We start from the raw sequence: 24677 nt of genomic DNA, 5'->3' as shown, positions 1-24677 counted from the left end.
GTCCATTTGTTGTTCTTTGAGCTGTCCTTTGAGTTGCGCTATTTTGTTGTTTCTGAGGTTGCTTTGTGGCGGATATGTTTTGTCAAAGTGGGCACGGTGTAACTGGAAATGTCACTCTAAATTTTCTCGTTTAAAACAATTGACTGCCGTCTGGAAAATAAGACCGTGAGCTAGTCCCATTATGCAGTACAAAAATACTTGTCTGTCCATTTCTCTTGGAACTTTCTGTGTTCTTCTTGAATCGACCGTATCCTTCTCTTAGCTACCGGAGCTACGTTAGCTAGCTGCATTTCCCCGCCGCCATCTTCCTGATTTCTTTTTTTTCTTGGTTCTCCGGGGGTTGTTCGTTCACAGCTGTCACGCTGTTCTCCAGCTCTTCCCCCTCATTTTCATTGTCAATAGATTTACGTTTCTTTTTTCACAATAAATTGATCCATGTCTACCAGACTGCAAAATGAACTAGTAGCAAACTGATATGGTTCAGTCATTCTATTTTAGCAAATGTTCTATTTCGGGATTTCTGTTCAACAGCTGCGCTATACTGACATCTATCTGCCGTCCAGGGAACAAAAGATATATTCAATGAAATGATTCAGGCCTGCATTAAACACACTGAATTGAAATTGTAACATTGTTATGTATTATGAATGGAAAATAGGATAGTCACTGTCAGCTGTAAATGAAGGGTACCACTGAGTACCACTGGTCTAGGGGTAGTGGCTGGTTGACTTGAGATGGTGGCTTGATTGTCAGGATCTTCAGTCAGTCTCGCCAATAGATGTTGTGTGGTTTTGTTTCTGAAGAATTGAATGAAGGATCGCATTGCAACTTGCAGCGGTGTGGCCACATTATTTTGAATGGCCAAAGCACTTTTGTGTTAGCTGTGTTCTTTGGGGCTGATGTAGCCTGGGTTGTGTTCATTAGTTCAAAACGTTGTGCAACAAATGTAAATGCGCTTCTTATTTGAAACATCCAGGTCCCGTTTTACTCCATTCCCATTCCATTTAGTGCCTACTGAACACAACCCAGGCTTTGTGCACGTAAACAGCACAGTCATGGTTTGTTTTCCATTGATTGGGGGGGGGGGGACCATCTGCCAGGAGGAGCTGGTTAGTGTCCCAAATGGCACCCTATTCCCCATGTAGTGCACTACTTCTGACCAGGGCCGATAGTGCTTTGATCAAAAGTAGTGCAATATATGGGGAATAGGGTACCAGTTGGGATGCAAGCCTGGTGTCATTTTAGTTTCGTCTTCTTCTTTTTCTTTTTAAGGGCAGATGTAAGGGAGTTCAGTGTTCCACTGTTTCCCGAGGCCAGGGAGGGAGAAGAGTGGGAGGAAAATGAGAGACTGCATGTCTGAGAGGAAACTGCAGAGCACAACAAAATCCACACAGCTTACAGCCAGTGCATGGTTTTCCAATTCACTACTTTTGTTTAAAAAAAAACATGTTCTCTAGCCTGTCTGCTCCCATATTTATCTCACCCTCTTCCCTTTCATGTCCCAGTGAAAGTAGTTTTTAGTGGTTAAAAAGGTACCACCAGTTTAAAAAAAAAAAAAATCCACCTACCCCTTTCAAATATACAAAAATAATGGAAAGGCCTCTGTGTACAAGGCGCTATACAGTAGGGACAAGGAAGCCACATATAACTCCCTCTTGCCTTTTCATGTCCATTCCAGTGAAAGTAGTGAAGCTGCTGATCAGATGACAAAAGCAGTCCCAGCTTGGTTAATGATCCCTAGGGACAGGGAGTGAGGAGGGGAGGGGGTAAAGGCTGTTTCCTTAGGGGTGGAGTGGGGTGTTGCACGTGTAGAAGGCCCTCTGCCCTGCCACCCACCACCCACCACATGTCCCTGGGCACTAAAGGCAGCCGACGAGCTAAAACACAAAGAGCAGCAATGGCACTGAGATGATGGGTGTAGGTTTAACCAGGATCTGTTACACCCAGAGGGGGTGGCGGGTGGCGGGGGCACTTCAAAGATACTCATAACTTACTGTGATAAAGAGCTAGTGGGTGGGGGTGGGGTGGGGGGCTCTGATGGTGCCTGCTGCAAGTGCCTTGGGCAGGGTTGTGGGTTTGGGAGAGGGCGTGGTAGGAGCCTGAGAAGGGCAGCTGGCGCCATGGTACCTGACCGAGTGCCACCCTCATAGACCAACCAGGGCCCACCCTGCTTGGATGTGCGATACCATTTCTAGGCGTGAGTTTCCCCTATTATAGTCTGTCCTGGTACATGGCCTCTGGCTCCATAGGTCCCTTAGTGTTCAAATAGCGTTTTCTTGACCTTTGATGACAGCTGCAACTGCCATTTTGGAACAAAGGCAGCCAGCCACCTGCCTGCCTGCCCCGGGTCTCCTCCTTTGGACCAAGATGGAGAAGGAGATTTGAACTGACCGATTGTTCACAGAAATGTACAAAATCCAAGTCTAGATTACTCCATGAAATGAATAAGAAAATCAATGTATTTTACATTTGCATCATGTTATTTGATTGATAGAGTAATTCACGTGCGTCGTTTGATTTCTTTGCAATAAGAAATGAACAGGGGTTCTTATCTGAATGTTTTAAATGGATCAGTAGCACACATCTGTGGGTCCATGTCTAGATCATGTTTTCAGACTGTTAGAGGGCTGGTGTTCAGACTGTTCTGTCTGTTCAGTCTGATTGGAACGGGCAGAAAGAGGGCACCCTTGCCTGTGTTAAGGGGAATACATCTGGGTCCTCATTTAACAGGAGAGTTCAGGTGATGCTATGCAGGCCGCACAGGAGAGATGAACAAAGTGATGCAAAGTGTTGTCCCACAATGAAAGGAAATGCTTTCTCCCCTCTTCTACCCCATACGCCCTTTCTCTCTCCATCTCCCCCCTCTCTCTCTCTACCTTCTCTGTCCCTTCCTCCCTCTCTCTCTATATATAGTGTCATTATAAGCAGCTTAGGGAGTTATTAATCAGTCAGTAACATGGACACAATGGTGGCTGGTTAAGGCTTCCGCATGCTTAGGTTCGGATGGTCCGATATTTCATGAGCTGAAATAAAAGATCCCAGATATTTTCCATATGCACAAAAAGCTTATTTCTCAAATTTTGTGCACAAATTAGTTTACATCCCTGTTAGTGAGCATTTCTCATTTGCCAAGGTAATCCATCCACCTGACAGGTGCAGCATATCACAAAGCTGATTTAAAAGCATTATAATTACACAGGTGCACCTTGTGCTTGGGACAATAAGGCCACTAAAATGTGCAGTTTTGTCACACAACACAATGTCACAGATGTCTCATGTTTTGAGGGAGCATGCAATTAGCATTCTGACTGCAGAAATGTCCACCAGAGCTGTTGCCAGAGAATGAAATGTTAATTTCTCTACCATAAGCGAGAATTTGTCCGAACGTCCACCCAGCCTCACAACCGCAGACCATGTGTAACCAGCCCAGGACCTCAACATCCGGCTTCTGATGAAACTGTGTGGGTTTGCACAAACTATGAATTTCTGCACAAACTGTCAGAAACCGTCTCAGGGAAGCTCATCTGTGTGCTCGTTGTCCTCACCAGGGTCTTGACCTGACTGCAGTTCGGCATCGTAACCGACTTCAGTGGGCAAATGCTCACCTTCAATGGCCACTAGCACGCTGGTGAAGTGTGCTTTTCACAGATGAATCCTGGTTTCAACTGTACTGTGCAGATGGCAGACGGTGTGTGGGCGAGCAGTTCGCTGATGTCAACGTTGTGAACAGAGTGCTCCATGGTGGCGGTGGGGTTAGGTATAGGCGGGTATAAGCTATGTACAACGAACACTATTGCGTTTTATCGATGGCAATTTGAATGCACAGAGATACTGTGAAGAGATCCCGAGGTCCATTGTTGTGCCATTCACCCGCCGCCATCACCTCATGTTTCAGCATGATAAGGCATGGCCCCATGTCACAAAGATCTGTACACAATTCCTGGAAGCTGAATATGTTCCAGTTCTTCCATGGCCTGCATACTCACCAGACATGTAACCCATTGAGCATGTTTAGGGTGCTCTGGACCGACGTGTACAACAGCGGGTTCCATTTCCCGCCAATATCCGGCAACTTTACACAGCCATTGAAGAGGAGTAGGACAATGTTCCACAGGCCACAATCAACAGCCTAATCAACTCTGAAGGAGATGTCACGCTGCATGAGGCAAATGGTGGTCACACCAGATACTGACTGGTTTTCTGATCCACACCCCTACTTGTTGTATTTTTTATTTAAGTTATCTGTGACCAACCGATGCATATCTGTATTCCCAGTCATGTGAAATCCATAGATTAGGGCCTAATAGATTTCAAATAACTGATTTCCTTATTAACTGCAACTCTGTAAAATCTTTGAAATGATTGCATTTATATTTTTGTTCAGTGTAAGATAACACAAACCTGTCATTCATTTAGACGTTTTTGCGGAGGAGATCTTAGTGGCACAATTTTACGTCAAACTAAGATGTTACTGAGGTGCCGTATTTCTCAAGTGAAAAAATGTGCATGAAAACGAGGCGTCTATCGTTGAATGTCAACAAAACACTTAATTGAAGAATCTCTACTGTTGACCAATGACCAACGAAGGGGCGTAGACTTCGGCTCTCAACTTCAGCTTGCCTCAAGAAAGAAATGTGGATAGGAATGTGGATAGGAAGCATGCAGATGCCTTTAGCATGTGTCCTCAAAGGCCCCCCTCTGTTAGCTACAGGCAGATGGACTCTGCTCGCTCCTCCTGTGGTCCAGTCAGTGTTGGCATTACTGTCGTGTGACAGGATGTTGGGGAAATTTGACCGAAACCTGAACTCGTCCAATAATTAAATGGTTTTCTTTGCAAAACGTTTTGCTACGGTTTGCACTAATGAGTACGATCCTGGTCTGAAGTACAGAATGGCTGCATTCCAAAACTGAAAAGTTCTCTCCTGTGGCCCATCTCTTTTACCTCACTGATTCTTCAAGGCACGGGAGTTCAAGAAGCAATGAAGCCTTGACCCATGGCCAAGTCAGAGTAAGCATTATGGCTGCTTTCCCACCATACCATAGGCCTAATAACCTAAAGGTTGCGCTCTTCTGTATTGCTTTCACCTAACCAGTACGGGAAACGAAAAACAAAGTTATATTTTTAGCCTAGGCAGTGTATTCTATTGATTTCCATTGGCAGTTATGTGAAATGGTGTGGATGTAGCTTTTGATGGCCTTAGATTGTGCTCTGCCTGGAACCACTGATTTGGTCCATTGGGTCTAGTTGAAGTGTTCGAGCCCAGCCTGTGCTGGGTTCCAAATGAGCTCTATGGGGCCGGGGGAAAAAGTATTGCACTATGTAGGGAATAGGGTGCCATTTGGGATGCAGACAGTCCTCTTTCCCTCCAGTGAAAAGTTCTGTTCTGAGTGACCTCACATGACCTCTGTGATGTTTTCTTCATTGCCATGGAAACGGGCTGTCTCCCATCAACCAGGTGGGATTGACATCATTATCCTTCCCATCCTGTGTGCTCGCTGCTCTCCTTTCCCAAAGTTCAGCTGGTTCTCATGGAACACTTGACAGCAGCACTGACGTGCGTGTTTATGTATGGGGCGGTAGAGAGAAGCCAAGATTGACGTGAGAGGGAGAGGAGAAGAGAAAGAACTGCACAGGGTGTGTGTGACTGTGTTGATATGGAGTGGTAGAGAGAAGTCAGGATTTGCGTTTGACTGTGTGCGCGGACTCTGCGAACTCTAGTATCAGGTCATTCGCGGTGCAGATTAAGCTAGCTCTCCCACTCACCCCTCTGTGGAAGTCCTCCGCTATTTATCCTACCCATAGCAGTGTTCTCTTGGTCACATTCCTTTTAAATCCTCAGGGAACTGTTTTTGTACTGTGAACACATGCATTTTTGTAGACGTGTGTTTGTGATTCAAGGAAAAATGAGTGCGCAATTGTCTTTCTTTGGGATACTCTGCTCTATTCTATTGGGGTTTTGTGTGTGATTATGCTGAGTATGTATTGGCGACTCTCTCTCTTACCATAGCACCTAGACATTAGCTATATGGGTGATATCTAGTGAAGGTACACATTAGCAAAACGTTTGCAACGGAAATTGACAAGTTCAGGTAGTACCCTTTTCCATTTCAAAAAATGTTTCACCAGATTCACAGGGAGCACATTACAAAGTTTGAAGAAGCAAGACTCCAAGCAGCAGCTCCATACTACTTGCCTTAGAACCAGAACTGATACTGGTTGTAAGGGTGTGGAGGGTCTGTGTAAGGGTGTGGAGGGTCTGTGGGTGGCTAGTGATCATTTTATTGGATTCCTCATGTCTTACTCATTGTTTGGAAGAATTATGGTCCAAATCGGATGTTAGGTACTCATTTATTTTTGATTAAATGAATCCTATACATTTTTAAAATTGCCAATTTTTGGGTGCAATCAATCAGCTTAATTTCTCAGATCAAATTATATTTAAACAAAATGTTTCAGCAATGATCTTATCAGTTTCTAACTACAGAAACGATTTCAGAATCTTAGATGGTGGGTGACAAAATCTTCTTGTCTGTTCAAAGATGTAGTTTTGTCCACTGAGTCTTATAGTAGCCTCTAAATTATGAGCTGAGACTGGGCTCAGACAGTATAGAACAGAAAACCTGCATTATCCATTAGATACACAACTTGCCTTCACGTTCTTGGCTTTCCAGACCCAGGCAAATATGACCTATTTTAAAACATGCAAGATGCATTACACACATTACTCTCTTCACATCTGTTGTAGAAAAACTTTCACTTTCCAGATGTGGGCTTGATTTTTATTTTATTAGGATCCCCTTTAGCCGACGCCAATGGCGACCGCTAGTCCTACTGGGGTCTGACGCCTAACGAACACGACATAACAGACAAAAGACTTTACAATTGACATGCGTTTAAAAACATGAACATGTATTGTTCATGTTTTTGTGTGTTTGCATCTATCAGTTAGACATGCATGTCAGTAAATACACACAAGTAGATCACGTGGGGAAGAGGCCTTGTGCCGTGAGTTGTTGCTTTATGTGTTTTTTAAAACCAGGTTTGCTGTTCACCTGCGCTATGTGAGATGGGTGCGAGTTCCATGGAATCATGGCTCTGTATAATACTGTAGGTTTCCTTGAATTTGTTCTGGATCTGTGAGACGAGTAAGAAGGGGGAAAATGCGGCTTTGTCCCAATATTTCACCCCTTCAGCCATAGTGTGCACTTGCACACTCCCCATCATTGGATTGGGGTAAGCATTGGCTGGAGGGAGATTCCACCATTATTAAATCCATGAAGGGAAGTGTACAGTTTAGGAGAAGGGTTGTCGAATCTGGATGTAGCCAGCATCTCCCTGTCACATTGCCCATTTTACAGCGAGCCAAGGGCGGCGGGTCGACGCACATCATCCAGCCCCTAGTGAGGTTATTGGCTAACCTTTCCTCAACCTTCATCTACCAAGCTGCCAACACCATCGTTACAAGACTGAAGGCAGTGGTTGGGAAACTGGGTCATTTCCAGTAGGACACACCGTCGCAAAACGTCTTAAAGCATTTTGAAAAGAAGGAAAATGAGCGTTTCCTATTGGACATGTCCAAGTAGTCCCTCCCTCCCTGTTTAAATCTGTTTTCTTCAGTTTGGTGCCCAATGAAAATGACCCTGGTGATCGGATGGAGAGCGGAGAGAAAGAAATGAATGAAAGAGACGACTGTGCTGCTCTTAGTGTAACTGATGTCATCCGGAAATGCGTGCTTGGAAACTCTGAGGTCGTTCTCATCATTTTTCCTCAAGACATTTGACCAGTTTCACACAGTCAACATCTGGACCACTTGGCTGTGTAGCAGTTTCACTTTGTAACGCTTTGCTGCTTTAATACCAGCGTTCATTGGGGAACTCTGTGCAAATAGCTTTTCAACTAGAAAACGAGGGTTTCTTATTGAACAAGTCTGTTTTCTTACGTTTAGTGCCTAATGAATATGACCGTGGTATACTACTGTAGTCCTAACTTCAGACGGAGTTATACTGGTCAACGTCCGTTATGTTAAATGTTATGCAACCGTGTGCTGTTCCCTTGCAGAAAACATGTCACAGGGCTTTGAATATAGGTGGACCAGGCCAATAATGTCATTGGAAAAGTTTGCAACTGCTTTTGCTAGCCTACTGTAGATATTTCACTTCAACTTATGCACCTCTCCCCCCCCCCCCCCCCCCCCCCCAAAAAAAAAAAATTGATGGTGACTTGTATCAAACCAACGCCAGCAGCTTTAGTCACTCATACTGAGTGTTTTACCGCTCTCACGCGGTCATCGCGCGTGCGTTCGTTTGTTTCCGTTTCTGTGACCTATGTGCACGTTTGCGTATGAACACCAGCTCATGTTAAGTGTGTGTGTCTCCGAGTCCTAACTCCCTGACTGACCCACAGGGCTGATCTCTTGGCTGGGGCCTGGTTTGTTGTGTAGTGATCCTGATTACATACTGTAGTGCCAAATGTAGTACCAGATCAGCTGCCGAGCTTGGCATCCCTATTGGTTATATGAGCCATCAGAGGGCTACTCACATATCCAGGATCAGCCAACATGAACCTGTTGCAACAAAAGTGAAGTTTACAGAGAGGGAGAGGCCCATATTCATGAATCTTCGAAGTAGGAGTGCTGGCCTTGGATCAGTTAGCCTTTTCTGTCATAATGAATAATGGACAGGGAAGGCTTGATGCTTGCACTCCTAGTCTGAGTGGTCTTTCACACCAAACCTGCACCAAAACAATTTTCTGAACTCTGGTGCGTTTACCCCCTCAGTGTGAACACGATCAGCACTCTGGAGTGAACGAAACAACTCACGTGGTTTGATCAAAAAGGGCGGTGTCAAAACTGACCTAAGATCAGCGTAACTTCACCCTACTCTGATGATGGCCATGCATTTCTCTGGTTGCGCATGATGGACCTGGTTATAAGGACTCATGCTCTATGGTCACTTGTGATTTGCTCTTCTGAAAGACTTAGCCTACTCGTCCTCTTAAGCCTCGTTCACATTACCTGTTACGTTTACAGATCATGTGTTTTATATCTAGCAACTTCGCACAGCCATTGAAGAGGAGTGGGACAACATTCCACAGACCGCAATCAACAGCCTGATGTTGACTCAGCTCTATGTGAAGGAGATGTCTCGCTGCATGAGGCAGATGGTGGTCACACCAGACACTGACTGGTTTTCGGATCCACGCCCCTACTTTTTTTTTTTAAAGGTATCTGACCAACAGATGCATATCTGTATTCCCAGTTATGTGAAATCCATAGATTAGGGCCTAATGAATTGATTTAAATGGTCTGATTTCCTTATATGAACTGTATCTAGGGCTGTTGCGCTGACCATATTACCGCCACACCGGCGGTGACGAGTCATAAAGGCAGTCAAATCCATGTGACTGTTTAGTCACGGTAATTAGGCTTCTCCAAGCTCTGATGCTGCTGATGGTCATTAGTAGTCTACCAAACTTGCTAACTGCCTGGTACTCAGCACTCTATTGTCCCTCTAATCACTCTGACATCAATGCAAATGTAATCGAAAATCGAATCAAACACTTCATGAGATCATGTTGCGCAACATTTCTATAGGCTAGGCCTACTACTTTTCACCTTTCCTAATATTAAGCACATTGCTTATCTTTACAACAGGGGTATAGCCTACCTGGCTGGCATGAGAATGAACCACGGGAAAGCATCCGCTATTTAAGTGCACAGATGTATTTCTGAGACCGTGCATGATAATGGTTGGTTCTAAATCAAAACAAGTTTCTCACACACATTATTTAAAGACAAGATTATGTCAAAAATAGTCTGATGGGTGAAAATATTTGCCTATCACTTGTGAATGATGCCAGCATAAGAAAAAAAAATGTTGTGTGACTTTTTCTAATCGTAGTCGCACACCTCATGTAACCATCCCATAGGCCTATATATTTTAATAAGTTTGTATCACAACTAAAGTGGCCCAAAATACATATTTTAAAATGAAGCGCATGAATCCGCTTTTACAAGGGGTATGGAGCCTAACTGGCATATATAAACAGCGCGTGAGTTTCAGGCGTGGGGAAGATCATTTTCATCATAAAAATACACCTTTTAGATGCATAATCACATTTGCAGTCACCTTTTTGATAACGGACACGCGCAGTTCTGTCCCCAATGCGTCTAAAACTTGTAGCCTGTAAGAAAGACTTCAACACGTGATGGAGAGCGCAAAGCACTCGGGGGAGACGGGCACAAGAAAGGCATGGATTTTTATTTCGGGTGGATTACGGCCACAAAGGATATGCCTCCGGGAAATTCAAGGCATTATCAAGTGCTTGTCAAATAGTGATTGAGAGACGAGAAGTGTGTACAGCCTGCGCACAAAAACGAAGCAGGGCTCATGCCTTTCATGCAACCTTTTTAAAATCATCATTAGTCGCATCATGCAAAACATAGAGCCCAATATTCGTAGAACAACTAAAGTTACATTAATAACTCTAAATTAAGCATATAGGAGTACCTGTTTCTTTGCTAACCGCTCAACACAGAATAGCCGCATGTGTGCACTCCCTCAAATCGTTTAGAGAAAATATTTATATTTTATTCCGCTATGTTCAATTGTATTTTTCATACTATAAAATAATGCCACGGAATTCTAAGCAAATCTTGTCTGCTTAATGAACTAGTGTAGCCCACAGCCATATGGCATAGCCAGATCAGGGCCTAACACAAGGACAACTCAGAGTATGCTATTCTGTTCTTCTGAAATAGAAAACATTTTCTTCAAATCATGTTTCTTTAGACCTGTCTGAAATAAATGATGGATTTATTGTGAAGGTGTAGGCTATATTACATGGATTTATTAGACATTTTAAAATGTAGATGTTCCAAAGGTCTGCATCAGTGGCTTGTAGGCTGTGTGGAAGCCAGGAGATGCTGAATGTGTTTATGTTAATTAACGGTCAATTACCGTGAGACCGACAGTTATTTGCTTGACAATCACCGGCTGACGAAATATCATGACTGCCACATCCTTAACTGTAACTCGGTAAACATTTTGCAATTGTTGCGTTTTATTATCGTTCTGCGTATTTATCCTGTCCTGATCGAAAAGGTCATATTTTGCAACCTTCCAAAATAAATGTGATCTCTGACGAGAGACAGGCTCTCCTCCATCTTGCGTTAAACAGTACAGTGGTCCGTTCACACGCGGTTGGCGAGACTCTGTAATGAAATACGTCACGATGTAAACGGAGCATTAGTTAGAGAATGCATGAGGCAGTGTGACGGATGCCCTAACTACTGTGACTGCAATGTGATCTGTGTGGCGGAGGTCACCGGTTTGGATGTGTCGCACTCATGTGCACATACACTCCCAAATGCTTTTGCCTCAAATCAAATCAAAGTTTATTTGTCACGTGCGCTGAATACAACAGATATAGACCTTAGAGTGAAATGCTTACTTACAGACTAACCAATAGTTCAAAAAAGGTGTTAGATGAACAATAGGTAGGTAAAGAAATAAAACAACAGTAAAAAGACAGGCTATATACAGTAGCGAGGCTACATACAGACACCGGTTAGTCAGGCTGATTGAGGTAGTATGTACATGAAGGTATGGTTAAAGTGACTGCATATATGATGAACAGAGAGTAGCAGTAGTGTAAAAAGAGGGGTAATGTCTATTACTGTACACAGTCTGTTTATCTATGTTTCCTCTCTGTAACAATACTAGTTTTTATTATCCTCTGCAAAGTGCCCTCTTTCCCACTTCCTGCTTCCTGCTCAGACAGGAAATGTGGGATTAGTCCAGAGCAGGAAGTATGTGTGGGAGAAGGACACCTGTATCCTAGGGAGATTTGAATATACAGTACAGGAAGCAGTGTTTCCCCTACACTTAGTTTTTTTCGGCAGAGCACAGAAGCCTACACCAACATCAACATTTCTCAATAGAAATCAACAGAGACAAAAGGTGCAGCCTTAGTGGCTGTAGGGGATAAATACTGGTAGTGTGATGTGTTTGAGGATTTTGTAAACCCTCTCCCAAATTAGAGGACTTGATTCTCTAACCTTGGCTTTGGCCCTTGAAACGCAACTCCTGCACTTAGAATCCACCCAGTGTAAGAGATTAACAATAAAGGTCCTGCTGTTTTGGATCCTGGGAGAAATGTCCACCCCCTATGCACACATTCTCCCTCTCTCGCACCTGGGATAATGATGTCACACTTGTTTACTTCCTGTGTGCTGAGAGAGAAGTGGCATCCACTTTGGGCATCACTGCTGCTACTGCAGCACTTACAGCTGTTCTAACCCACATGTCTCCTCCATGACAATGTCAGTGTTGACTGACACCCATAATTGCTGGGCAGATATCACGCAGGGAAGGCTTAGTCACTCACTGTAAGTCAAGCTGAGTGGTAATATTAGAAACAGATGCTAACACTGTGTGTGTGTGTCAGACACACACACACACACACACACACCATGAAAGAACACACCCCCCTGTGTTTTGAGTGGGAGCCACATACTTTGTGTGGACAGTCCGTCTGCACAGTTCTACAAAGGGACAGCTGAGGCCAACTGGGATAACGAAGGCTGGAGTGTGTGTACTCGGAGGCAAACAAACACCAACTGTGTGGCCATGTTCACCACGCAAGGAGTCAGCATTTTTCACACCAGAGATGGATAGATAGATAGATATCGTACCAGGGAAAAGTTTGGACAAACCTACGAATTCAAGGGGGTTTCTTTATTACTATTTTCTACATTGTAGAATAATAGGGAAGACATCAAAACTATGAAATAACACGTATGGAATCATGTAGTAACCAAAAAAGTGTTAAACAAATCAAAATATATTTGAGATTCTTCAAAGTAGCCACCCTTTGCCTTGACAGCTTTGCACACTCTTGGCATTCTCTCAACCAGCTTCACCTGGATTGCTTTTCCAACAGTCTTGAAGGAGTTCCCACATAGGCTGAGCACTTGTTGGCTGCTTTTCCTTCACTCTGTGGTCCAACTCATCCCAAACCATTTCAATTGGGTTGAGGTTGGGATATTGTGGAAGCCAGGTCATCTGATGCAGCACTCATCACTCTCCTTCTTGGGCAAATAGCCCATACATAGCCTGGAGGTGTGTTGGGTCATTGTCCTGTTGAAAAACAAATGGTAGTCCCACAGCGCAAGCCAGATGGGATGGCATATCGCTGCAGAACGCTGTGGTAGCCATGCTGGTTAAGTGTGCCTTGAATTCTAAATATATCAGACAGTGTCACCAGCAAAGCACCATCACACCTCCACTTCCATGCTTCACGGTGGGAACCACACATGCGGAGATCATCCATTCACCTACTCTGATTCTCACAAAGACACAGCAGTTGGAACCAGAAATCTCAAATTTGGACTCATTTATTACTCATCAGCATTTATTTGGGCTGCAATCTGAGGTGCCGTTAACTTTAATGAACTTATCCTCTGCAGCAGAGGTAACTCTGGGTCTTCCTTTCCTGTGGCGGTCCTCATGAGAGCCAGTTTCATCATAGCACTTCATGGTTTTTGCGACTGCACTTGAAGAGACTTTAAAAGTTCTTGACATTTTCCACATTGACTGACCTTCATGTCTTAAAGTAATGGATTGTCATTTCTGTTTTGGTTATTTGCCATAATATGGACTTTGTCTTCTGCCAAATAGGGCTATCTTCTGTAGCCTACCGCTACCTTGTCACAACTGATTGGCTCAAACACATTAAGAAGGAAAGAAATTCCACATTCACTTTTAACAAGGCACACCTGTTAATTGAAATGCATTCCAGGTGACTACCTCATGAAGCTGGTTGAATGCCAACAGTGTGCAAAGCTGTCAAGGCAAAGAGTGGCTACAAATATATTTTGATTTGTTTAACACTTCTTTTGGTTACTACATAATTCCATATGTGTTATTTCCTAGTTTTGATGTCTTCACTGTTATACTGGAATGTAAAAAATAAAGAAAAACGTTGAATGTGTAGGTGTGTCCCAACTTCTCACTGGTACGGTTTATTTTTTGGGGGGAACTTTACTGAACAGATAGAGGAAGACCGTGGGGAAAGATTGTGTCAAAGGGCAGTAGGCCAAATTCAAACCTATCCCAACACTGTACACGTGTGCTAGAGGTTGACCAGCCAGACCACGAATCAGCATTTTTACATGAGTCTAATCTTCCATCTATATGATTCATTTGAATCATGTTTAACATAGGAGTCGGCATTCTTTCTGGACATGAGACATACTTGGTTGTGATTCGTCTGATTCGGCATACGGGACTCGCCTGGTGAGTTTGGTGAATCGTAACGCGAGTCAGGATTTTGATTCGCTTTGTAGTTTGTTCTGTGACTCTGTGAATATCTACCTGTGGAAGTGCGTCGCTCCTCATTTTTATGTGTGTATGTTTGTCACAAGCTACCCGGCCACAGCACTTGTTAGCTTCTTAGCTTGATTCAATTTGCTCAGCCCAGTGTGTCTAAGAGTTCTCCACACCCAGGCTCTGAAGCTACTCCCTGTGACGGTGAGATTGATCTCTCTCAGACTGCGTCGCTGTACACAGACAATGTGATTTCTCTACAGCATTATGAGAACAAGCGTCATCAATCCATAGGTCCCATTTGTCACTCGGTAATGGCCCTTGCTGAGCTGAATTTCAGCCATCCTTTTTATGTCTCCACTTTAAAACAAAAATAGATGGTGAATCAAATCTGATTTATTTTTCTCCTATTCTCTCCTCTCCAGGACATAAAAGCTTGGTCCTGACTGTTGCGTTGGCTTCATTTGACCTCTTTGACCTAAGTGGGACAAAGGGAGAGACACACCAGAGGTAAGGGACACTTTTAACCCCTTCCTTTAGCCTGCTGTTTAGTCAGTTACCAGCCACCACTACATAGCTAGGTGGTCGTAGATGTTAGTTGATGACAATTGGTTTGTGCCGTCTTGCCAAGTCCTATCTGGAACTACCAGGCTAGCCAGTACATTGGCTCCCATTCCAATTCTTTCGGTAGAGTCTTTCTGACCCCTGTAGTTATTGTATAATGCGTGTCCCTAATGTTACCCCATTCCCTACATAGTCCTGGTCAAAAGTAGTGCACTATGTAGGGAATAGGGTGACATTTGGGACGTAGTCTCTGTGTGGCTGCCTGAGGGGTGTAGGGAACAAGTTTTCTCCCCCGCCACGGGCCTGTCCCGGGAAGTGGAGAAGTAGTGTTGAAGTGATTTGTCACGCGTGCTCAGAGTTTGTGTCCTGCGCTGTCTTGTCCTTGTCACCACCACTGTGGAGAACTTACTCTCTCGTGTCTCCTGGCTGTCACACTGTCTTCCCTCATAGCGGTGTGTGTGTGTGTGTGTGCGTGTGTGTGTGTGTGTGTGTGTGTGTGTGTGTGTGTGTGTGTGTGTGTGTGTGTCTGTCTCCCAATCCTGGTCATCGAGGGGGACCCAGAGGGGTGCACGTTTTTGTTCTCGCCCCGCACGAACACACCCAACCCAACTAATCATTGAGCTTTTGATAAGTCGAATCAGGTGTCTTAGTGCTGGACTAGAACAAAACCGTGCACCCCTCTGGGTCCCCAAGAACCTAGAGATATCAGAGTAGGTAGGAAAGCAGTGTGGCTCAGCGGTCATGCTGCAGTCTACCAAGCACATTATGTCCAGGAGCAACATGGAATCCTGCCCCAAACACTATCACTTTCTTCCTTCTATATCCTACATCTACATTCCTAACTAAATAAAGAGACAAATACAGCAGTAGGATGGGGGAAAATAGTAGGTAGGAAACTGTGACAAATCGGGGTGAGGGGGCAGGCTAGTCACGTGCCATGTCAGTGTGTATTTCGAGACCTATACTCATTCCTTGAGGATGAGATGCTTTCACTGTGGAAATGAGGGTAGACTCGCAGAGCGTCTGTCTCACACACACACACACACACACACACACACACACACACACACACACACGCGCGCAAGCAGCCATCTGAAGTGGACCTTTTTATAGTAAACCAAACCTACGCTACCAGCCCCACTCTGCCCTGTCACTCAGTGTGTGTGTGTGTGGGGTGTGCTCCAGGGCATGTGACTGCACACACTGAATCTACACAGCAGCTATTTTGTTTGGGAAGAAGCACTCGTGATCGTTGTGTGTTTTGTCTAGGCCAGCTCATTAGTTGGAGTGTGTTTTGGTGTTTCTAAGTGGGACGGTGGCCGGTCATTTACACCAACCAACCCATACTCCAGCTTCCTCTAAGGGTATATAGGATGTAGGGGGAAGTTGCATCTAGATGCTGATCTTGGGTCAGTTTTAGCATTTCCCACACTAATGGATAAGGTTAGGATTGGGGAGGGGAAGGTGATCCTAGATCTGTACCTACGTAAAAATAACTCTTAACTCTGGGAGGTTTGGGGTGAAGTGTGTCACTATAGACTATATACTACTGACTGGCAGGATGCTATTGTTGCTACGGTCTCCATGGAGATGATTAAAAAAACACGTATTGTGCGCTATCAAAGGGTGTGTGTGTGTGTGTGTGTGTGTGTGTGTGTGTGCGTCTGTCCTTTAAAAGCTAACCGTCCCCTTTGGTGGTGAGGGAATCTGACTCTTGAAGATGGAGAGTAAGCCCTCGGGAGCTGAAAATGAACTAGCAGGAACAGTATAGTTGTTTGCGTGTGTATATATATGGGTACGTCCCAAATTCCATGTGAATGTTGTGGGTGGGGGGGGGGTGTTGCACTCCCTTCAGGGACAGGCTGCCATTCCTGATTATTACAGGAAGGCCAGAGAATGGTCGGAAGGCCGGAGGTGACACGGCTGACGTGAGGTGACACGGCTGACGTGAGGTGGCACGGCTGACGTGAGGTGGCACTGCTGACGGACAGACAGACTACCGACAGTTGCTAGAGTCAGGAGGCCTAACAAAACAAGACTGTGCGTTTGGCATGTGCGCATGTGTACGTGTACGTGTTTGCAATGTGCCAGTTACCAGTAACCAATTCCCAGCCAGCTGTCAGAGTTCAAGAGGTAAGTGGCTGGCAGGAGCTGGGGCTGCTGGGAGCTGGGGCTGCTGGGAGCTGGGGCTGCTCACAGAGGGAGTCCATGCAACTTATTATGTGACTTGTTAAGCAAATGTTTACCCCTGAACTCTTTTAGGCTTGCCATAACAAAATGATTGAGTACCATAGCAGCTCCCACTCGTAGCACGCGCTCCAGCAGGTATATCTCACTGGTCACCCCCAAGGCCAATTCCTCCTTTGGTCGTCTTTCCTTCCAGTTCTCTGCTGCCAATGACTGGAACGAACTGCAAAAATCACTGAAGCTGGAGACTCATATCTCCCTCACTAGCTTTAAGCACCAGCTGTCAGAGCAGCTCACAGATCACTGCACCTGTACATAGCCCATCTGTAAATAGCCCATCCAACTACCTCATCCCCATACTGTATTTATTTATTTATCTTGCTCCTTTGCACCCCAGTATCTCCACTTGCACATTCATCTTCTGCATATCTACCATTCCAGTGTTTAATTGCTATATTGTAATTACTTCGCCACCTTGGCCTATTTAGTGCCTTTACCTCCCTTATCCTAGCTCATTTGCACATACTGTATATAGACTTTTTCTACTGTATTATTGACTGTATGTTTGTTTATTCCATGTGTAACTCTGTGTTGTTGTATGTGTCGAACTGCTTTACTTTATCTTGGCCAGATCGCAATTGTAAATGAGAACTTGTTCTCAACTGGCCTACCTGGTTAAATAAAGGTGAAATAAATAAATAAAATACAAAAAGAAATTGTCTCTCTATAGATTTTTTTTTTTATTAATGTGTAAACATGGCTAAAAACCTAATTACATGTTGACATTATTGGGTATTTTGTATAGATTAGTGACACAATCTTAATTTAATAAATGTTTAATTCAGGCTGTAGCACAGCAAAATGTGGGAAAGGTCCAGGGGTGTGAATACTTTCTGAAGGCACTGTATTTGCATAGTTAGGTGGCTGCTATGGGGGTAGGGCTGTTGGTAGGGCTGTTGGTAGGGCTGTTGCTGTTACTATGGAGAAACCTGCTGACTGCTGCAAACACCAGCTGACTTCTAGCTGCTGCTTCTGGGTGGGAACATATCATCTGATCAGCTCCTCTCTCTCTCTCTCTCTCTCTCTCTCTCTCTCTCTCTCTCTCTCTCTCTCTCTCTCTCTCTCTCTTTTCCCATCACCCCCTGTCTTTGTCTTGCTTTCTTCCTCCCTTCATATCTCTCTTTTTCTCTCCTCTCCTCTTTATATCGGTTTTTTTTTCTCTCTCTCTCTCTCCTCCTGTTTTAATTGTCTGTGTGTGCCAGAGTCACTCTGTGTGATCTTCTCCTCTCTGTTCTCCTCTTTTCCTCGCTGCCTGCTGGCTGTCAGTCGTGCTTGACTGATGCCATTTTGTCGGTCTGGCCCTCCCCCTACTCATATTCTAATAGTCTATTCCCTCCCCCGTCATCTCTCCATCTCTGTCCTCCTCTCTCCCACTCCCCCATCCTTCCCATGATCTGCCGATTGTAGGAAGTGTTTTTTGTTCTAGCTTTCTTTAATGGTACAAAGATGGCAAAATGTATCTGGATTGGATCTCTGCTTCGTTGTATGCGTTTTGTTGATTTATATTTAGGCTGTATGTCATTTGTGTGTGTGTGTGTGTCCCCCCCCATTGTTGATATGCTGTATGGCGTTGAATCAAAGCAAGGTCATGTTCATTAGGCATTAAACCTTTGGGTACCATCAGAACACGTCTACGGTATGCCCTAATGAACACAACCTTGGCCTGGTGTAATTTCCTCTCGATTTAGTCTCCCGAGCACAAAGGGTCCAGGGCCTGTAGTCATAAAGCGTCTCAGACTAGGAGTTCTGATCTAGGATTAGGTCCTCCCTGTCCATGTAAACTTAGTCGTTATCATCTAAAAGGAAAAACTGATCCTAGATCAGCACGCTTTTTGAATACGGGGCCTCCTCACCCGAATGTACTTTAGACTGTTGCAGTTGCCTTGTCAGTGGATCTCTTTCGTAGCCAGTGTGGAGACGATAGTCTCCTTTTTGCACACTGTATGGGGTTGTAGCCTACTAGCCATATACAGTAGTCTTACAGTTAGGCTGAGAACGTCATCAGTTGCTATGTTTTAATGATCTCTTTGCCCCACCCTCACTGTGCAAATGGCCCCTTTCATTGACTGACTGAGCATGGTGGATGAGGCCTGTTTGCCTAGAGGGGATGGAGAGGAGTGAAATGAAATGAGCGCTGCCATGTGCCCTGAAATAGCCACCATTCATTCATCCACACTCACCAGCCACCATTCATTCATTCGTTCGTTCATTCATTCATCCACACTCACCAGCCACCATTCATTCATTCATTCATACTCACCTGCCTGCTTTGTCGCACAGGCAGTCAAAGCACTTGAGAGCAGTAATACCAACTGTTTGGCCTACTCATATAATCCCCCCACCCCCGTCCTACCGTTTTGGGAGAGTCCGGCCACACCCTTATCCATGTTCCAGAACAGGACCCAAGGCCAGGGCTGACTCACCCACAGGAACAGTGGGGGGTATTGTGACATGGGGGGGGGGGGGGGTCGATAGCTGTTGAGGCAGACTTTCTACATTTAGTCAGTGTTAAATGTTCTAGACTAGATTCATGTATTCATGGTAAGGAAAAACAAACCACTGTCATCTATAGCAGCCTTAGTTTGACATGCACACTTCCCAGGGGACAATTAGCGGTGCTGGGAATATGGGACCCACTCTGTAATGTGCCATTACCACACACACTATGCTATTCTTAACCCAGCAGGCCTCCCTAAATGTTTTATTTGTTCTTGGTGTTCATTTGTGGTCCACCCCCTCAAGAGACTACAGTTGAGCCCTACCAAACGCACAGGAACACCCCTCTCCTTTTTATCTACCGCTACAGAATGGCATAGTGGGCTTAAAGGGGAAGTTCAGCATTTTACCTCTTAATGTAAGACAACTTCATTCTAGACAGTTACTCATCCTGTATGGCTTAGTTGGTGGAGCGTGGCACTTTCAACGCCAGGTTCGATTCCAGGGGAATGTATACACGCATGACTAAGTCTTTTTGGATAAAAGTTTCTTCTAATTGGCATGTATTGTTATTAACTCCCCTGTTGCTGATTTTCATGAAATGTTACCACTGTAATAAGAGTCTTCTCCTTTTTGAGAATTCATCGTGATGTTGATGTATTTTTGGACTTGAAAAGGCTCTCGTCTACATCGGGGTCAGGATGGAGTTTTAAGTTTGACAGAGAAGATGAGTTGCAGACTGAGAAACAGTATTATAGGTGGTTGTGCATCTGGCTGTCGTGTTTTTCTACGGGGGAGGCTGTTGAGACGATGTGTCACTGCTGCCGCTGTTTTATTAGCCCCTCAGTCCTCCTTGCATCAGACAAAAACACACACATAAGGGAGCATTGTGTGGGTGGGTGGGGTACGACGCCAAAATTAGACTGCATCCACACCCATTTTAGAAGTTTGGTTTATGGAAACATCTATTCCGCCAATACTCATGATTGCACAATAGTGTTTTCATACAGCTTACGTCATAGTCACCGACTACTGCTTCCTCTTTTTGAATCATTAAAGGGTTATCAATTCTCTGTGTTGGAGATGGTGAAGCTAGTATAAAAAGGTGAGCTGTGTGTGTGTGTGTGTGTGCGCACACTTGCATTCACGCTTACCATGGTCTTGTCCAGTGGGCACGAAACGTCAGAGAACGTTCCAAAACTAAGTGATGCAATATCTTTGAACTTGTTCAGTAAGAAACGAACGCTCATTTTCCCGTTGCAAAACGTTCTGCTCCGCTCAGCTCGAATGAACAGAACCCAGGACAAGACTGAGAGCAAACCAAATAAACAATGTTCTGTTCCTACTCTGATGCAAAGTGAATGAACGAGGAGACTGCGGAGCACCTCGTAATCTCATCTATGACGTAATGGGCAATTCCACAGTAACAAAATGACGACGCAAACTGCACAAAACGTCATTCTGTGACCAAACTCTGCGTCTGTACTGTTCTTCAAGTAATTGTGTTTTTGTGGAAATTGGAACTCTGCCGTCTCTTCATTAATTCACGTTCAGCGCATACGTTTTTAAAGTGAAAAATCCGAGTTTCATTATCATTCTGTTAGTGTGGAATTGTCATAATGCCTTCTCTCTTCCTCATTCTCTCTCTCTTGCTCCCTCCCTATTTATCTCTCCCTCGTGCGCACTCCTTCCCTCCTCTCTGCCTAACTCTCCTTCCATTCTTTCTCTCTCCCTACGTTCTGCTCTATCAGTCCTCGTCTCTCCTTGCACACCTAGTCAGTTGCACAACTGAATGCATTCAACCGAAATGTCTTCTGCACTGAGCCCTCTGAATCAGAGTGTTGCAGGGGCTTCCTTAATCAACGTCCACGGCACCCGGGGAGCAGTTGTTGTTGGGGGTTAACTGCCTTGATCAAGGGCAGAATGACAGATTTTACCACCTTGCCGGCTCGGACATTCGAACCAGCAACTTTTGGGTTACTGACCCAACGCTCTTAACCGCTCGGCTACCTGCCACTTCGTACCTCTCTCCTTGCCGCCCCCTTTCAAGTATACTTATATAGGGTCAATTGGTTTGCATGTGTGGCTGATTTTTATTCAGATTACGCGGACGTCAACCCAACCGCCTGGTTAAACACTGTTCTACTTGTCCTACTACGCTACATAACTTCGGCCTGTATTTATCTGTCATTGAGAAATTCACATTTATATGGCTTGTGTGTGTGTGTGTGTGTGTGTGTGTGTGTGTGTGTGTGTGTGTGTGTGTGTGTGTGTGTGGTTATATACAGATGCATTGGCTACAGGTTAGGGTTCTACACCTCCTGACTTGACTGTCAGTGAGCATCCCACGTATGACCTTTGACTGACTTTTGACCCTCCATAGGCGAACATCACATCCTGTACTTCTCTATATGGAACACTCTTCGCCCTTGCCCAGATTGACCACTCGAGTACATTGACAGTTTGTTCTGTTCTCTATTCCCAGTCTCATGGTTAAGCATGGGAAGCCAGCCACTACCTTCTTTAATTTAGAGTAGTGCTTTTCTAGAACAGTCCCCCTTTCTCTTTCCTCTCTCCCCCTTTCTCTTTCCTCTCTCCCCCTTTCTCTTTCCTCTCTCCCCCTTTCTCTTTCCTCTCTCCCCCTTTCTCTTTCCTCTCTCCCCCTTTCTCTTTCCTCTCTCCCCCTTTCTCTTTCCTCTCTCCCCCTTTCTCTTTCCCTCTCTCCCCCTTTCTCTTTCCTCTCTCCCCCTTTCTCTTTTCTCTCTCCCCCTTTCTCTTTCCTCTCTCCCCCTTTCTCTTTCCTCTCTCCCCCTTTCTCTTTCCTCTCTCCCCCTTTCTCTTTCCTCTCTCTCCCCCCTTTCTCTTTCCTCTCTCCCCCTTTCTCTTTCCTCTCTCCCCCTTTCTCTTTCCTCTCTCCCCCTTTCTCTTTCCTCTCTCCCCCTTTCTCTTTCCTCTCTCCCCCTTTCTCTTTCCTCTCTCCCCCCTTTCTCTTTCTCTCTCCCCCTTTCTCTTTCTCTCTCCCCCTTTCTCTTTCTATCTCCCCCTTTCTCTTTCCTCTCTCCCCCTTTCTCTTTCTCTCTCCCCCCTTTCTCTTTCCTCTCTCCCCCTTTCCTCTTTCCTCTCTCCCCCTTTCTCTTTCCTCTCTCCCCCTTTCTCTTTCCTCTCTCCCCCTTTCTCTTTCCTCTCTCCCCCTTTCTCTTTCCTCTCTCCCCCTTTCTCTTTCCTCTCTCCCCCTTTCTCTCTTTTCTCACTCTTTTCCTTCTCTCTTTTCTTGCTCTCTCTCCCTCTTTTCTCTCTCCCCCTTTCTCTTTCCTCTCTCCCCCTTTCTCTTTTCTCTCTCCCCTTTCTCTTTTCTCTCTCCCCCTTTCTCTTTTCTCTCTCCCCCTTTCTCTTTTCTCTCTCCCCCTTTCTCTTTCCTCTCTCCCCCCTTTCTCTTTCCTCTCTCCCCCTTTCTCTTTCCTCTCTCCCCCTTTCTCTTTTCTCTCTCCCCCTTTCTCTCTTTTCTCACTCTTTCCTTCTCTCTTTTCTTGCTCTCTCTCCCTCTTTTCTCTCCCTCCTCGGAGGCACAGGCTGACCCAAACTGGTGGCCTAGTGTGGAGCAGACGTGTGTGTGTGTGTTTCCTGTGTACCCCTCCCACTGTGGCAGAGGCTTAACACCACAACAGCCCCAGTGGAGCGACCTCTGAACCCTGAGGTGGCCCCAGCTCTGACCCCGGTGGTGATGGAAGACAGATGAGGAACTGTCATGTTCAGGCTTCTCATAGACACACTGGCCTGGAGAGAGAGAGTGTTGGGGGGAGAAAGAGACACGGGGGGAGAAAGAGAGACACGGGGGGAGAAAGAGAGACACGGGGGGAGAAAGAGAGACACGGGGGGAGAAAGAGAGACACGGGGGGGAGAAAGAGAGACACGGGGGGAGAAAGAGAGACACGGGGGGGAGAAAGAGCGACACGGGGGGAGAAAGGGAGACACGGGGGGAGAAAAGGAGACACGGGAGAAAGAGAGACACAGGGGGAGAAAGGGAGACACAGGGGGAGAAAGGGAGACACAGGGGGAGAAAGGGAGATGGGGAGAAAGAGAGACACAGGGGGAGAAAGGGAGAAAGGGAGACAGAGAGACACGGGGGGAGAAAGAGAGACACGGGGGGAGAAAGAGAGACACGGGGGGGAGAAAGAGCGACACGGGGGGGAGAAAGGGAGACACGGGGGGAGAAAGGGAGATGGGGAGAAAGAGAGACACAGGGGGAGAAAGGGAGAAAGGGAGACAGAGAGACACGGGGGGAGAAAGAGCGACACGGGGGGGAGAAAGGGAGACACGGGGGGAGAAAGAGAGACACAGGGGGAGAAAGAGAGACACAGGGGGAGAAAGGGAGACACAGGGGGAGAAAGGGAGACACAGGGGGAGAAAGGGAGACACGGGGAGAAAGAGAGACACGGGGAGAAAGAGAGACACGGGGAGAAAGAGAGAAAGGGAGACACGGGGGGGAGAAAAGGAGACACGGGGAGAAAGAGAGACACGGGGGGAGAAAGGGAGACACAGGGGGAGAAAGGGAGATGGGGAGAAAGAGAGACACAGGGGGAGAAAGGGAGAAAGGGAGACAGAGAGACACGGGGGGAGAAAGGGAGACACGGGGGGAGAAAGGGAGACACGGGGGGAGAAAGAGAGACACAGGGGGAGAAAGGGAGACACAGGGGGAGAAAGGGAGACACAGGGGGAGAAAGGGAGACACAGGGGGAGAAAGGGAGACACAGGGGGAGAAAGGGAGATGGGGAGAAAGAGAGACACGGGGAGAAAGGGAGAAAGGGAGACAGAGAGACACGGGGGGAGAAAGGGAGACACGGGGGGAGAAAGGGAGACACGGGGGGAGAAAGAGAGACGGGGAGACAGAGAGACACGGGGGGAGAAAGGGAGACACGGGGGGAGAAAGGGAGACACGGGGGGAGAAAGGGAGACACGGGGGGGAGAAAGAGAGACGGGGAGAAAGAGAGACGGGGAGAAAGAGACGGGGAGAAAGAGAGACAGGGGGAGAAAGAGAGACACAGGGGGAGAAAGGGAGACAGAGAGACACGGGGGGAGAAAGGGAGACACGGGGGGAGAAAGGG

The 24677-nt window shown here is 45.8% G+C and overlaps 1 protein-coding gene across 4 annotated transcripts in view; it reads left to right on the top strand.

The window, feature by feature from the left end:
- The window catches only part of LOC115179787 (ras-associated and pleckstrin homology domains-containing protein 1-like), a 74600-nt gene that overhangs the window by 11110 nt on the left and 38813 nt on the right, over positions 1-24677 (top strand). For 3 of the 4 annotated variants that reach the window (XM_029741550.1, XM_029741551.1, XM_029741548.1), the window contains exon 2: positions 14754-14838. The exons of the other annotated variant lie outside the window; for it this stretch is intronic. The gene's annotated coding sequence lies outside the window, so the exon portion shown is untranslated. The remainder of the gene's footprint in view (positions 1-14753; positions 14839-24677) is intronic. 4 annotated transcript variants of the gene reach the window in all.

Source organism: Salmo trutta, chromosome 39, assembly GCF_901001165.1.
Source record: "Salmo trutta chromosome 39, fSalTru1.1, whole genome shotgun sequence".
Classification (NCBI taxonomy): Eukaryota; Metazoa; Chordata; class Actinopteri; order Salmoniformes; family Salmonidae; genus Salmo; species Salmo trutta.
Note: the sequence above shows the minus strand (reverse complement) of the source record. Positions and strands in the feature narration are given on the sequence as shown.